This window comes from Rattus norvegicus, chromosome 14 (assembly GCF_021556685.1).
Source record: "Rattus norvegicus strain SHRSP/BbbUtx chromosome 14, alternate assembly SHRSP_T2T, whole genome shotgun sequence".
Taxonomy (NCBI): Eukaryota; Metazoa; Chordata; class Mammalia; order Rodentia; family Muridae; genus Rattus; species Rattus norvegicus.
In genome coordinates, this window is record NC_141547.1 from 48758436 (window position 1) to 48772391 (window position 13956).

Here is a 13956-nt window from a genome sequence, read left to right on the forward strand (position 1 = left end):
AATTCAGTTAGTTCCTAGTAGCCTGCTCTTGTAATCTGTGTACTTTTAAAGATTTATAAAAATTTGGTCAGCCGAATCTGAGTAACATGGTGAATTCGGTTAGTTCCCAATAGGCCGCAGTAGTAATAAGTGGACTGTTCGGGATATAGAAAAATTTTCACGATTGGAATCAAAATTTCTAGGCGAATTCAGTGAGTTCCCAATGGGACATGCTTGTATGAGTTTGCTTTTCAATATCGAGCAACATTTTAAGGAACGGAATCCAAGTATCATGGCGAATTGAGTTGGTTCCCAATAGGATTCGCATGTAATAAGCTTGTTATTCAAGATAGAGCAACGTTTTAACGAACTGAAACACTGTTTCTTTGTGAATTCAGTTAGTTCCTAGTAGCCTGCTCTTGTAATATGTGTACTTTTCAAGATTTATAAAAATTTGGTCAGCCGAATCTGAGTAACATGGTGAATTCGGTTAGTTCCCAATAGGCCGCAGTAGTAATATGTGGACTGTTCGGGATGTAGAAAAATTTTCACGAATGGAATCAAAATTTCTAGGCGAATTCAGTGAGTTCGCAATGGGACATGCTTGTATGAGTTTGCTTTTCAATATCGAGCAACATTTTAAGGAACGGAATCCAAGTATCATGGTGAATTGAGTAGATTCCCAATAGGATTCGCATGTAATAAGCTTGTTATTCAAGATAGAGCAACGTTTAAACGAACTGAAACACTGTTTCTTTGTGAATTCAGTTAGTTCCTAGTAGCCTGCTCTAGTAATCTGTGTACTTTTAAAGATTTATAAAAATTTGGTCAGCCGAATCTGAGTAACATGGTGAATTCGGTTAGTTCCCAATAGGCCGCAGTAGTAATAAGTGGACTGTTCGGGATATAGAAAAATTTTCACGATTGGAATCAAAATTTCTAGGCGAATTCAGTGAGTTCCCAATGGGACATGCTTGTATGAGTTTGCTTTTCAATATCGAGCAACATTTTAAGGAACGGAATCCAAGTATCATGGCGAATTGAGTAGGTTCCCAATAGGATTCGCATGTAATAAGCTTGTTATTCAAGATAGAGCAACGTTTTAACGAACTGAAACACTGTTTCTTTGTGAATTCAGTTAGTTCCTAGTAGCCTGCTCTTGTAATATGTGTACTTTTCAAGATTTATAAAAATTTGGTCAGCCGAATCTGAGTAACATGGTGAATTCGGTTAGTTCCCAATAGGCCGCAGTAGTAATAAGTGGACTGTTCGGGATGTAGAAAAATTTTCACGAATGGAATCAAAATTTCTAGGCGAATTCAGTGAGTTCCCAATGGGACATGCTTGTATGAGTTTGCTTTTCAATATCGAGCAATATTTTAAGGAACGGAATCCAAGTATCATGGCGAATTGAGTAGGTTCCCAATAGGATTCGCATGTAATAAGCTTGTTATTCAAGATAGAGCAACGTTTTAACGAACTGAAACACTGTTTCTTTGTGAATTCAGTTAGTTCCTAGTAGCCTGCTCTTGTAATATGTGTACTTTTCAAGATTTATACAAATTTGGTGAGCCGAATCTGAGTAACATGGTGAATTCGGTTAATTCCCAATAGGCCGCAGTAGTAATAAGTGGACTGTTCGGGATGTAGAAAAATTTTCACGAATGGAATCAAAATTTCTAGGCGAATTCAGTGAGTTCCCAATGGGACATGCTTGTATGAGTTTGCTTTTCATATCGAGCAACATTTTAAGGAACGGAATCCAAGTATCATGGTGAATTGAGTAGATTCCCAATAGGATTCGCATGTAATAAGCTTGTTATTCAAGATAGAGCAACGTTTTAACGAACTGAAACACTGTTTCTTTGTGAATTCAGTTAGTTCCTAGTAGCCTGCTCTTGTAATATGTGTACTTTTAAAGATTTATAAAAATTTGGTCAGCCGAATCTGAGTAACATGGTGAATTCGGTTAGTTCCCAATAGGCCGCAGTAGTAATAAGTGGACTGTTCGGGATATAGAAAAATTTTCAGGAATGGAATCAAAATTTCTAGGCGAATTCAGTGAGTTCCCAATGGGACATGCTTGTATGAGTTTGCTTTTCAATATCGAGCAACATTTTAAGGAACGGAATCCAAGTTTCATGGTGAATTGAGTAGATTCCCAATAGGATTCGCATGTAATAAGCTTGTTATTCAAGATAGAGCAACGTTTAAACGAACTGAAACACTGTTTCTTTGTGAATTCAGTTAGTTCCTAGTAGCCTGCTCTTGTAATCTGTGTACTTTTAAAGATTTATAAAAATTTGGTGAGCCGAATCTGAGTAACATGGTGAATTCGGTTAATTCCCAATAGGCCGCAGTAGTAATAAGTGGACTGTTCGGGATATAGAAAAATTTTCACGATTGGAATCAAAATTTCTAGGCGAATTCAGTGAGTTCCCAATGGGACATGCTTGTATGAGTTTGCTTTTCAATATCGAGCAACATTTTAAGGAACGGAATCCAAGTATCATGGCGAATTGAGTTGGTTCCCAATAGGATTCGCATGTAATAAGCTTGTTATTCAAGATAGAGCAACGTTTTAACGAACTGAAACACTGTTTCTTTGTGAATTCAGTTAGTTCCTAGTAGCCTGCTCTTGTAATATGTGTACTTTTCAAGATTTATAAAAATTTGGTCAGCCGAATCTGAGTAACATGGTGAATTCGGTTAGTTCCCAATAGGCCGCAGTAGTAATATGTGGACTGTTCGGGATGTAGAAAAATTTTCACGAATGGAATCAAAATTTCTAGGCGAATTCAGTGAGTTCGCAATGGGACATGCTTGTATGAGTTTGCTTTTCAATATCGAGCAACATTTTAAGGAACGGAATCCAAGTATCATGGTGAATTGAGTAGATTCCCAATAGGATTCGCATGTAATAAGCTTGTTATTCAAGATAGAGCAACGTTTAAACGAACTGAAACACTGTTTCTTTGTGAATTCAGTTAGTTCCTAGTAGCCTGCTCTAGTAATCTGTGTACTTTTAAAGATTTATAAAAATTTGGTCAGCCGAATCTGAGTAACATGGTGAATTCGGTTAGTTCCCAATAGGCCGCAGTAGTAATAAGTGGACTGTTCGGGATATAGAAAAATTTTCACGATTGGAATCAAAATTTCTAGGCGAATTCAGTGAGTTCCCAATGGGACATGCTTGTATGAGTTTGCTTTTCAATATCGAGCAACATTTTAAGGAACGGAATCCAAGTATCATGGCGAATTGAGTAGGTTCCCAATAGGATTCGCATGTAATAAGCTTGTTATTCAAGATAGAGCAACGTTTTAACGAACTGAAACACTGTTTCTTTGTGAATTCAGTTAGTTCCTAGTAGCCTGCTCTTGTAATATGTGTACTTTTCAAGATTTATAAAAATTTGGTCAGCCGAATCTGAGTAACATGGTGAATTCGGTTAGTTCCCAATAGGCCGCAGTAGTAATAAGTGGACTGTTCGGGATGTAGAAAAATTTTTACGAATGGAATCAAAATTTCTAGGCGAATTCAGTGAGTTCCCAATGGGACATGCTTGTATGAGTTTGCTTTTCAATATCGAGCAATATTTTAAGGAACGGAATCCAAGTATCATGGCGAATTGAGTAGGTTCCCAATAGGATTCGCATGTAATAAGCTTGTTATTCAAGATAGAGCAACGTTTTAACGAACTGAAACACTGTTTCTTTGTGAATTCAGTTAGTTCCTAGTAGCCTGCTCTTGTAATATGTGTACTTTTCAAGATTTATACAAATTTGGTGAGCCGAATCTGAGTAACATGGTGAATTCGGTTAATTCCCAATAGGCCGCAGTAGTAATAAGTGGACTGTTCGGGATGTAGAAAAATTTTCACGAATGGAATCAAAATTTCTAGGCGAATTCAGTGAGTTCCCAATGGGACATGCTTGTATGAGTTTGCTTTTCATATCGAGCAACATTTTAAGGAACGGAATCCAAGTATCATGGTGAATTGAGTAGATTCCCAATAGGATTCGCATGTAATAAGCTTGTTATTCAAGATAGAGCAACGTTTTAACGAACTGAAACACTGTTTCTTTGTGAATTCAGTTAGTTCCTAGTAGCCTGCTCTTGTAATATGTGTACTTTTAAAGATTTATAAAAATTTGGTCAGCCGAATCTGAGTAACATGGTGAATTCGGTTAATTCCCAATAGGCCGCAGTAGTAATAAGTGGACTGTTCGGGATATAGAAAAATTTTCAGGAATGGAATCAAAATTTCTAGGCGAATTCAGTGAGTTCCCAATGGGACATGCTTGTATGAGTTTGCTTTTCAATATCGAGCAACATTTTAAGGAACGGAATCCAAGTTTCATGGTGAATTGAGTAGATTCCCAATAGGATTCGCATGTAATAAGCTTGTTATTCAAGATAGAGCAACGTTTAAACGAACTGAAACACTGTTTCTTTGTGAATTCAGTTAGTTCCTAGTAGCCTGCTCTTGTAATCTGTGTACTTTTAAAGATTTATAAAAATTTGGTGAGCCGAATCTGAGTAACATGGTGAATTCGGTTAATTCCCAATAGGCCGCAGTAGTAATAAGTGGACTGTTCGGGATATAGAAAAATTTTCACGATTGGAATCAAAATTTCTAGGCGAATTCAGTGAGTTCCCAATGGGACATGCTTGTATGAGTTTGCTTTTCAATATCGAGCAACATTTTAAGGAACGGAATCTAAGTATCATGGTGAATTGAATAGGTTCCCAATAGGATTCGCATGTAATAAGCTTGTTATTCAAGATAGAGCAACGTTTTAACGAACTGAAACACTGTTTCTTCGTGAATTCAGTTAGTTCCTAGTAGCCTGCTCTTGTAATATGTGTACTTTTAAAGATTTATAAAAATTTGGTGAGCCGAATCTGAGTAACATGGTGAATTCGGTTAGTTCCCAATAGGCCGCAGTAGTAATAAGTGGACTGTTCGGGATATAGAAAAATTTTCACGAATGGAATCAAAATTTCTAGGCGAATTCAGTGAGTTCCCAATGGGACATGCTTGTATGAGTTTGCTTTTCAATATCGAGCAACATTTTAAGGAACGGAATCCAAGTATCATGGTGAATTGAGTAGATTCCCAATAGGATTCGCATGTAATAAGCTTGTTATTCAAGATAGAGCAACGTTTAAACGAACTGAAACACTGTTTCTTTGTGAATTCAGTTAGTTCCTAGTAGCCTGCTCTTGTAATCTGTGTACTTTTAAAGATTTATAAAAATTTGGTCAGCCGAATCTGAGTAACATGGTGAATTCGGTTAGTTCCCAATAGGCCGCAGTAGTAATAAGTGGACTGTTCGGGATATAGAAAAATTTTCACGATTGGAATCAAAATTTCTAGGCGAATTCAGTGAGTTCCCAATGGGACATGCTTGTATGAGTTTGCTTTTCAATATCGAGCAACATTTTAAGGAACGGAATCCAAGTATCATGGCGAATTGAGTAGGTTCCCAATAGGATTCGCATGTAATAAGCTTGTTATTCAAGATAGAGCAACGTTTTAACGAACTGAAACACTGTTTCTTTGTGAATTCAGTTAGTTCCTAGTAGCCTGCTCTTGTAATATGTGTACTTTTAAAGATTTATAAAAATTTGGTCAGCCGAATCTGAGTAACATGTTGAATTCGGTTAGTTCCCAATAGGCCGCAGTAGTAATAGGTGGACTGTTCGGGATATAGAAAAATTTTCACGAATGGAATCAAAATTTCTAGGCGAATTCAGTGAGTTCCCAATGGGACATGCTTGTATGAGTTTGCTTTTCAATATCGAGCAACATTTTAAGGAACGGAATCCAAGTATCATGGTGAATTGAGTAGATTCCCAATAGGATTCGCATGTAATAACCTTGTTATTCAAGATAGAGCAACGTTTAAACGAACTGAAACACTGTGTCTTTGTGAATTCAGTTAGTTCCTAGTAGCCTGCTCTTGTAATCTGTGTACTTTTAAAGATTTATAAAAATTTGGTCAGCCGAATTTGAGTAACATGGTGAATTCGGTTAGTTCCCAATAGGCCGCAGTAGTAATAAGTGGACTGTTCGGGATATAGAAAAATTTTCACATTGGAATCAAAATTTCTAGGCGAATTCAGTGAGTTCCCAATGGGACATGCTTGTATGAGTTTGCTTTTCAATATCGAGCAACATTTTAAGGAACGGAATCTAAGTATCATGGTGAATTGAATAGGTTCCCAATAGGATTCGCATGTAATAAGCTTGTTATTCAAGATAGAGCAACGTTTTAACGAACTGAAACACTGTTTCTTTGTGAATTCAGTTAGTTCCTAGTAGCCTGCTCTTGTAATCTGTGTACTTTTAAAGATTTATAAAAATTTGGTCAGCCGAATCTGAGTAACATGGTGAATTCGGTTAGTTCCCAATAGGCCGCAGTAGTAATAAGTGGACTGCTCGGGATATAGAAAAATTTTCACGATTGGAATCAAAATATCTAGGCGAATTCAGTGAGTTCTTAATGGGACATGCTTGTATGAGTTTGCTTTTCAATATCGAGCAACATTTTAAGGAATGGAATCCAAGTATCATGGCGAATTGAGTAGGTTCCCAATAGGATTCGCATGTAATAAGCTTGTTATTCAAGATAGAGCAACGTTTTAACGAACTGAAACACTGTTTCTTTGTGAATTCAGTTAGTTCCTAGTAGCCTGCTCTTGTAATATGTGTACTTTTCAAGATTTATAAAAATTTGGTCAGCCGAATCTGAGTAACATGGTGAATTCGGTTAGTTCCCAATAGGCCGCAGTAGTAATAAGTGGACTGTTCGGGATATAGAAAAATTTTCACGAATGGAATCAAAATTTCTAGGCGAATTCAGTGAGTTCCCAATGGGACATGCTTGTATGAGTTTGCTTTTCAATATCGAGCAATATTTTAAGGAACGGAATCCAAGTATCATTGCGAATTGAGTAGGTTCCCAATAGGATTCGCATGTAATAAGCTTGTTATTCAAGATAGAGCAACGTTTTAACGAACTGAAACACTGTTTCTTTGTGAATTCAGTTAGTTCCTAGTAGGCTGCTCTTGTAATATGTGTACTTTTCAAGATTTATACAAATTTGGTGAGCCGAATCCGAGAAACATGGTGAATTCGGTTAATTCCCAATAGGCCGCAGTAGTAATAAGTGGACTCTTCGGGATGTAGAAAAATTTTCACGAATGGAATCAAAATTTCTAGGCGAATTCAGTGAGTTCCCAATGGGACATGCTTGTATGAGTTTGCTTTTCATATCGAGCAACATTTATGGAACGGAATCCAAGTATCATGGTGAATTGTGTAGATTCCCAATAGGATTCGCATGTAATAAGCTTGTTATTCAAGATAGAGCAACGTTTTAACGAACTGAAACACTGTTTCTTTGTGAATTCAGTTAGTTCCTAGTAGCCTGCTCTTGTAATATGTGTACTTTTCAAGATTTATACAAATTTGGTGAGCCGAATCTGAGTAACATGGTGAATTCGGTTAATTCCCAATAGGCCGCAGTAGTAATAAGTGGACTATTCGGGATATAGAAAAATTTTCACGAATGGAATCAAAATTTCTAGGCGAATTCAGTGAGTTCCCAATGGGACATGCTTGTATGAGTTTGCTTTTCAATATCGAGCAACATTTTAAGGAACGGAATCTAAGTATCATGGTGAATTGAATAGGTTCCCAATAGGATTCGCATGTAATAAGCTTGTTATTCAAGATAGAGCAACGTTTTAACGAACTGAAACACTGTTTCTTTGTGAATTCAGTTAGTTCCTAGTAGGCTGCTCTTGTAATATGTGTACTTTTCAAGATTTATACAAATTTGGTGAGCCGAATCCGAGAAACATGGTGAATTCGGTTAATTCCCAATAGGCCGCAGTAGTAATAAGTGGACTCTTCGGGATGTAGAAAAATTTTCACGAATGGAATCAAAATTTCTAGGCGAATTCAGTGAGTTCCCAATGGGACATGCTTGTATGAGTTTGCTTTTCATATCGAGCAACATTTATGGAACGGAATCCAAGTATCATGGTGAATTGTGTAGATTCCCAATAGGATTCGCATGTAATAAGCTTGTTATTCAAGATAGAGCAACGTTTTAACGAACTGAAACACTGTTTCTTTGTGAATTCAGTTAGTTCCTAGTAGCCTGCTCTTGTAATATGTGTACTTTTCAAGATTTATACAAATTTGGTGAGCCGAATCTGAGTAACATGGTGAATTCGGTTAATTCCCAATAGGCCGCAGTAGTAATAAGTGGACTATTCGGGATATAGAAAAATTTTCACGAATGGAATCAAAATTTCTAGGCGAATTCAGTGAGTTCCCAATGGGACATGCTTGTATGAGTTTGCTTTTCAATATCGAGCAACATTTTAAGGAACGGAATCTAAGTATCATGGTGAATTGAATAGGTTCCCAATAGGATTCGCATGTAATAAGCTTGTTATTCAAGATAGAGCAACGTTTTAACGAACTGAAACACTGTTTCTTTGTGAATTCAGTTAGTTCCTAGTAGCCTGCTCTTGTAATATGTGTACTTTTAAAGATTTATAAAAATTTGGTCAGCCGAATCTGAGTAACATGGTGAATTCGGTTAGTTCCCAATAGGCCGCAGTAGTAATAAGTGGACTGTTCGGGATATAGAAAAATTTTCACGAATGGAATCAAAATTTCTAGGCGAATTCAGTGAGTTCCCAATGGGACATGCTTGTATGAGTTTGCTTTTCAATATCGAGCAACATTATAAGGAACGGAATCCAAGTATCATGATGAATTGAGTAGATTCCCAATAGGATTCGCATGTAATAAGCTTGTTATTCAAGATAGAGCAACGTTTAAACGAACTGAAACACTGTTTCTTTGTGAATTCAGTTAGTTCCTAGTAGCCTGCTCTTGTAATATGTGTACTTTTAAAGATTTATAAAAATTTGGTCAGCCGAATCTGAGTAACATGGTGAATTCGGTTAGTTCCCAATAGGCCGCAGTAGTAATAAGTGGACTGTTCGGGATATAGAAAAATTTTCACGAATGGAATCAAAATTTATAGGCGAATTCAGTGAGTTCCCAATGGGACATGCTTGTATGAGTTTGCTTTTCAATATCGAGCAACATTTTAAGGAAAGGAATCTAAGTATCATGGTGAATTGAATAGGTTCCCAATAGGATTCGCATGCAATAAGCTTGTTATTCAAGATAGAGCAACGTTTTAACGAACTGAAACACTGTTTCTTTGTGAATTCAGTTAGTTCCTAGTAGCCTGCTCTTGTAATATGTGTACTTTTAAAGATTTATAAAAATTTGGTCAGCCGAATCTGAGTAACATGGTGAATTCGGTTAGTTCCCAATAGGCCGCAGTAGTAATAAGTGGACTGTTCGGGATATAGAAAAATTTTCACGAATGGAATCAAAATTTCTAGGCGAATTCAGTGAGTTCCCAATGGGACATGCTTGTATGAGTTTGCTTTTCAATATCGAGCAACATTTTAAGGAACGGAATCCAAGTATCATGGCGAATTGAGTAGGTTCCCAATAGGATTCGCATGTAATAAGCTTGTTATTCAAGATAGAGCAACGTTTTAACGAACTGAAACACTGTTTCTTTGTGAATTCAGTTAGTTCCTAGTAGCCTGCTCTTGTAATATGTGTACTTTTAAAGATTTATAAAAATTTGGTCAGCCGAATCTGAGTAACATGGTGAATTCGGTTAGTTCCCAATAGGCCGCAGTAGTAATAAGTGGACTGTTCGGGATATAGAAAAATTTTCACGAATGGAATCAAAATTTCTAGGCGAATTCAGTGAGTTCCCAATGGGACATGCTTGTATGAGTTTGCTTTTCAATATCGAGCAACATTTTAAGGAACGGAATCCAAGTATCATGGTGAATTGAGTAGATTCCCAATAGGATTCGCATGTAATAAGCTTGTTATTCAAGATAGAGCAACGTTTAAACGAACTGAAACACTGTTTCTTTGTGAATTCAGTTAGTTCCTAGTAGCCTGCTCTTGTAATCTGTGTACTTTTAAAGATTTATAAAAATTTGGTCAGTCGAATCTGAGTAACATGGTGAATTCGGTTAGTTCCCAATAGGCCGCAGTAGTAATAAGTGGACTGTTCGGGATATAGAAAAATTTTCACGATTGGAATCAAAATTTCTAGGCGAATTCAGTGAGTTCCCAATGGGACATGCTTGTATGAGTTTGCTTTTCAATATCGAGAAACATTTTAAGGAACGGAATCCAAGTATCATGGCGAATTGTGTTGGTTCCCAATAGGATTCGCATGTAATAAGCTTGTTATTCAAGATAGACCAACGTTTTAACGAACTGAAACACTGTTTCTTTGTGAATTCAGTTAGTTCCTAGTAGCCTGCTCTTGTAATATGTGTACTTTTCAAGATTTATAAAAATTTGGTCAGCCGAATCTGAGTAACATGGTGAATTCGGTTAGTTCCCAATAGGCCATAGTAGTAATATGTGGACTGTTCGGGATATAGAAAAATTTTCACGAACGGAATCATAATTTCTAGGCGAATTCAGTGAGTTCCCAATGGGACATGCTTGTATGAGTTTGCTTTTCAATATCGAGCAATATTTTAAGGAACGGAATCCAAGTATCATTGCGGATTGAGTAGATTCCCAATAGGATTCGCATGTAATAAGCTTGTTATTCAAGATAGAGCAACGTTTTAACGAACTGAAACACTGTTTCTTTGTGAATTCAGTTAGTTCCTAGTAGCCTGCTCTTGTAATATGTGTACTTTTCAAGATTTATAAAAATTTGGTCAGCCGAATCTGAGTAACATGGTGAATTCGGTTAATTCCCAATAGGCCGCAGTAGTAATAAGTGGACTGTTCGGGATATAGAAAAATTTTCACGAATGGAATCAAAATTTCTAGGCGAATTCAGTGAGTTCCCAATGGGACATGCTTGTATGAGTTTGCTTTTCAATATCGAGCAACATTTTAAGGAACGGAATCCAAGTATCATTGTGAATTGAGTAGATTCCCAATAGGATTCGCATGTAATAAGCTTGTTATTCAAGATAGAGCAACGTTTAAACGAACTGAAACACTGTTTCTTTGTGAATTCAGTTAGTTCCTAGTAGCCTGCTCTTGTAATCTGTGTACTTTTAAAGATTAATAAAAATTTGGTCAGCCGAATCTGAGTAACATGGTGAATTCGGTTAGTTCCCAATAGGCCGCAGTAGTAATAAGTGGACTGTTCGGGATATAGAAAAATTTTCACGATTGGAATCAAAATTTCAAGGCGAATTCAGTGAGTTCCCAATGGGACATGCTTGTATGATTTTGCTTTTCAATATCGAGCAACATTTTAAGGAACGGAATCCAAGTATCATGGCGAATTGAGTAGGTTCCCAATAGGATTCGCATGTAATAAGCTTGTTATTCAAGATAGAGCAACGTATTAACGAACTGAAACACTGTTTCTTTGTGAATTCAGTTAGTTCCTAGTAGCCTGCTCTTGTAATATGTGTACTTTTCAAGATTTATACAAATTTGGTGAGCCGAATCTGAGTAACATGGTGAATTCATTTAATTCCCAATAGGCCGCAGTAGTAATAAGTGGACTGTTCGGGATATAGAAAAATTTTCACGAATGGAATCAAAATTTCTAGGCGAATTCAGTGAGTTCCCAATGGGACATGCTTGTATGAGTTTGCTTTTCAATATCGAGCAACATTTTAAGGAACGGAATCTAAGTATCATGGTGAATTGAATAGGTTCCCAATAGGACTCGCATGTAATAAGCTTGTTATTCAAGATAGAGCAACGTTTTAACGAACTGAAACACTGTTTCTTTGTGAATTCAGTTAGTTCCTAGTAGCCTGCTCTTGTAATATGTGTACTTTTCAAGATTTATAAAAATTTGGTCAGCCGAATCTGAGTAACATGGTGAATTCGGTTAGTTCCCAATAGGCCGCAGTAGTAATAAGTGGACTGTTCGGGATATAGAAAAATTTTCACGAATGGAATCAAAATTTCTAGGCGAATTCAGTGAGTTCCTAATGGGACATGCTTGTATGAGTTTGCTTTTCAATATCGAGCAACATTTTAAGGAACGGAATCCAAGTATCATGGTGAATTGAGTAGATTCCCAATAGGATTCGCATGTAATAAGCTTGTTATTCAAGATAGAGCAACGTTTAAACGAACTGAAACACTGTTTCTTTGTGAATTCAGTTAGTTCCTAGTAGCCTGCTCTTGTAATCTGTGTACTTTTAAAGATTTATAAAAATTTGGTCAGCCGAATCTGAGTAACATGGTGAATTCGGTTAGTTCCCAATAGGCCGCAGTAGTAATAAGTGGACTGTTCGGGATATAGAAAAATTTTCACGATTGGAATCAAAATTTCTAGGCGAATTCAGTGAGTTCCCAATGGGACATGCTTGTATGAGTTTGCTTTTCAATATCGAGCAACATTTTAAGGAACGGAATCCAAGTATCATGGCGAATTGAGTTGGTTCCCAATAGGATTCGCATGTAATAAGCTTGTTATTCAAGATAGAGCAACGTTTTAACGAACTGAAACACTGTTTCTTTGTGAATTCAGTTAGTTCCTAGTAGCCTGCTCTTGTAATATGTGTACTTTTCAAGATTTATAAAAATTTGGTCAGCCGAATCTGAGTAACATGGTGAATTCGGTTAGTTCCCAATAGGCCGCAGTAGTAATAAGTGGACTGTTCGGGATGTTGAAAAATTTTCACGAATGGAATCAAAATTTCTAGGCGAATTCAGTGAGTTCCCAATGGGACATGCTTGTATGAGTTTGCTTTTCAATATCGAGCAATATTTTAAGGAACGGAATCCAAGTATCATTGCGAATTGAGTAGATTCCCAATAGGATTCGCATGTAATAAGCTTGTTATTCAAGATAGAGCAACGTTTTAACGAACTGAAACACTGTTTCTTTGTGAATTCAGTTAGTTCCTAGTAGCCTGCTCTTGTAATATGTGTACTTTTCAAGATTTATACAAATTTGGTGAGCCGAATCTGAGTAACATGGTGAAAACGGTTAATTCCCAATAGGCCGCAGTAGTAATAAGTGGACTGTTCGGGATATAGAAAAATTTTCACGAATGGAATCAAAATTTCTAGGCGAATTCAGTGAGTTCCCAATGGGACATGCTTGTATGAGTTTGCTTTTCAATATCGAGCAACATTTTAAGGAACGGAATCTAAGTATCATGGTGAATTGAATAGGTTCCCAATAGGATTCGCATGTAATAAGCTTGTTATTCAAGATAGAGCAACGTTTTAACGAACTGAAACACTGTTTCTTTGTGAATTCAGTTAGTTCCTAGTAGCCTGCTCTTGTAATATGTGTACTTTTCAAGATTTATAAAAATTTGGTCAGCCGAATCTGAGTAACATGGTGAATTCGGTTAGTTCCCAATAGGCCGCAGTAGTAATAAGTGGACTGTTCGGGATATAGAAAAATTTTCACGATTGGAATCAAAATTTCTAGGCGAATTCAGTGAGTTCCCAATGGGACATGCTTGTATGAGTTTGCTTTTCAATATCAAGCAACATTTTAAGGAACGGAATCCAAGTATCATGGCGAATTGAGTAGGTTCCCAATAGGATTCGCATGTAATAAGCTTGTTATTCAAGATAGAGCAACGTTTTAACGAACTGAAACACTGTTTCTTTGTGAATTCAGTTAGTTCCTAGTAGCCTGCTCTTGTAATATGTGTACTTTTAAAGATTTATAAAAATTTGGTCAGCCGAATCTGAGTAACATGGTGAATTCGGTTAGTTCCCCATAGGCCGCAGTAGTAATAGGTGGACTGTTCGGGATATAGAAAAATTTTCACGAATGGAATCAAAATTTCTAGGCGAATTCAGTGAGTTCCCAATGGGACATGCTTGTATGAGTTTGCTTTTCAATATCGAGCAACATTTTAAGGAACGGAATCCAAGTATCAT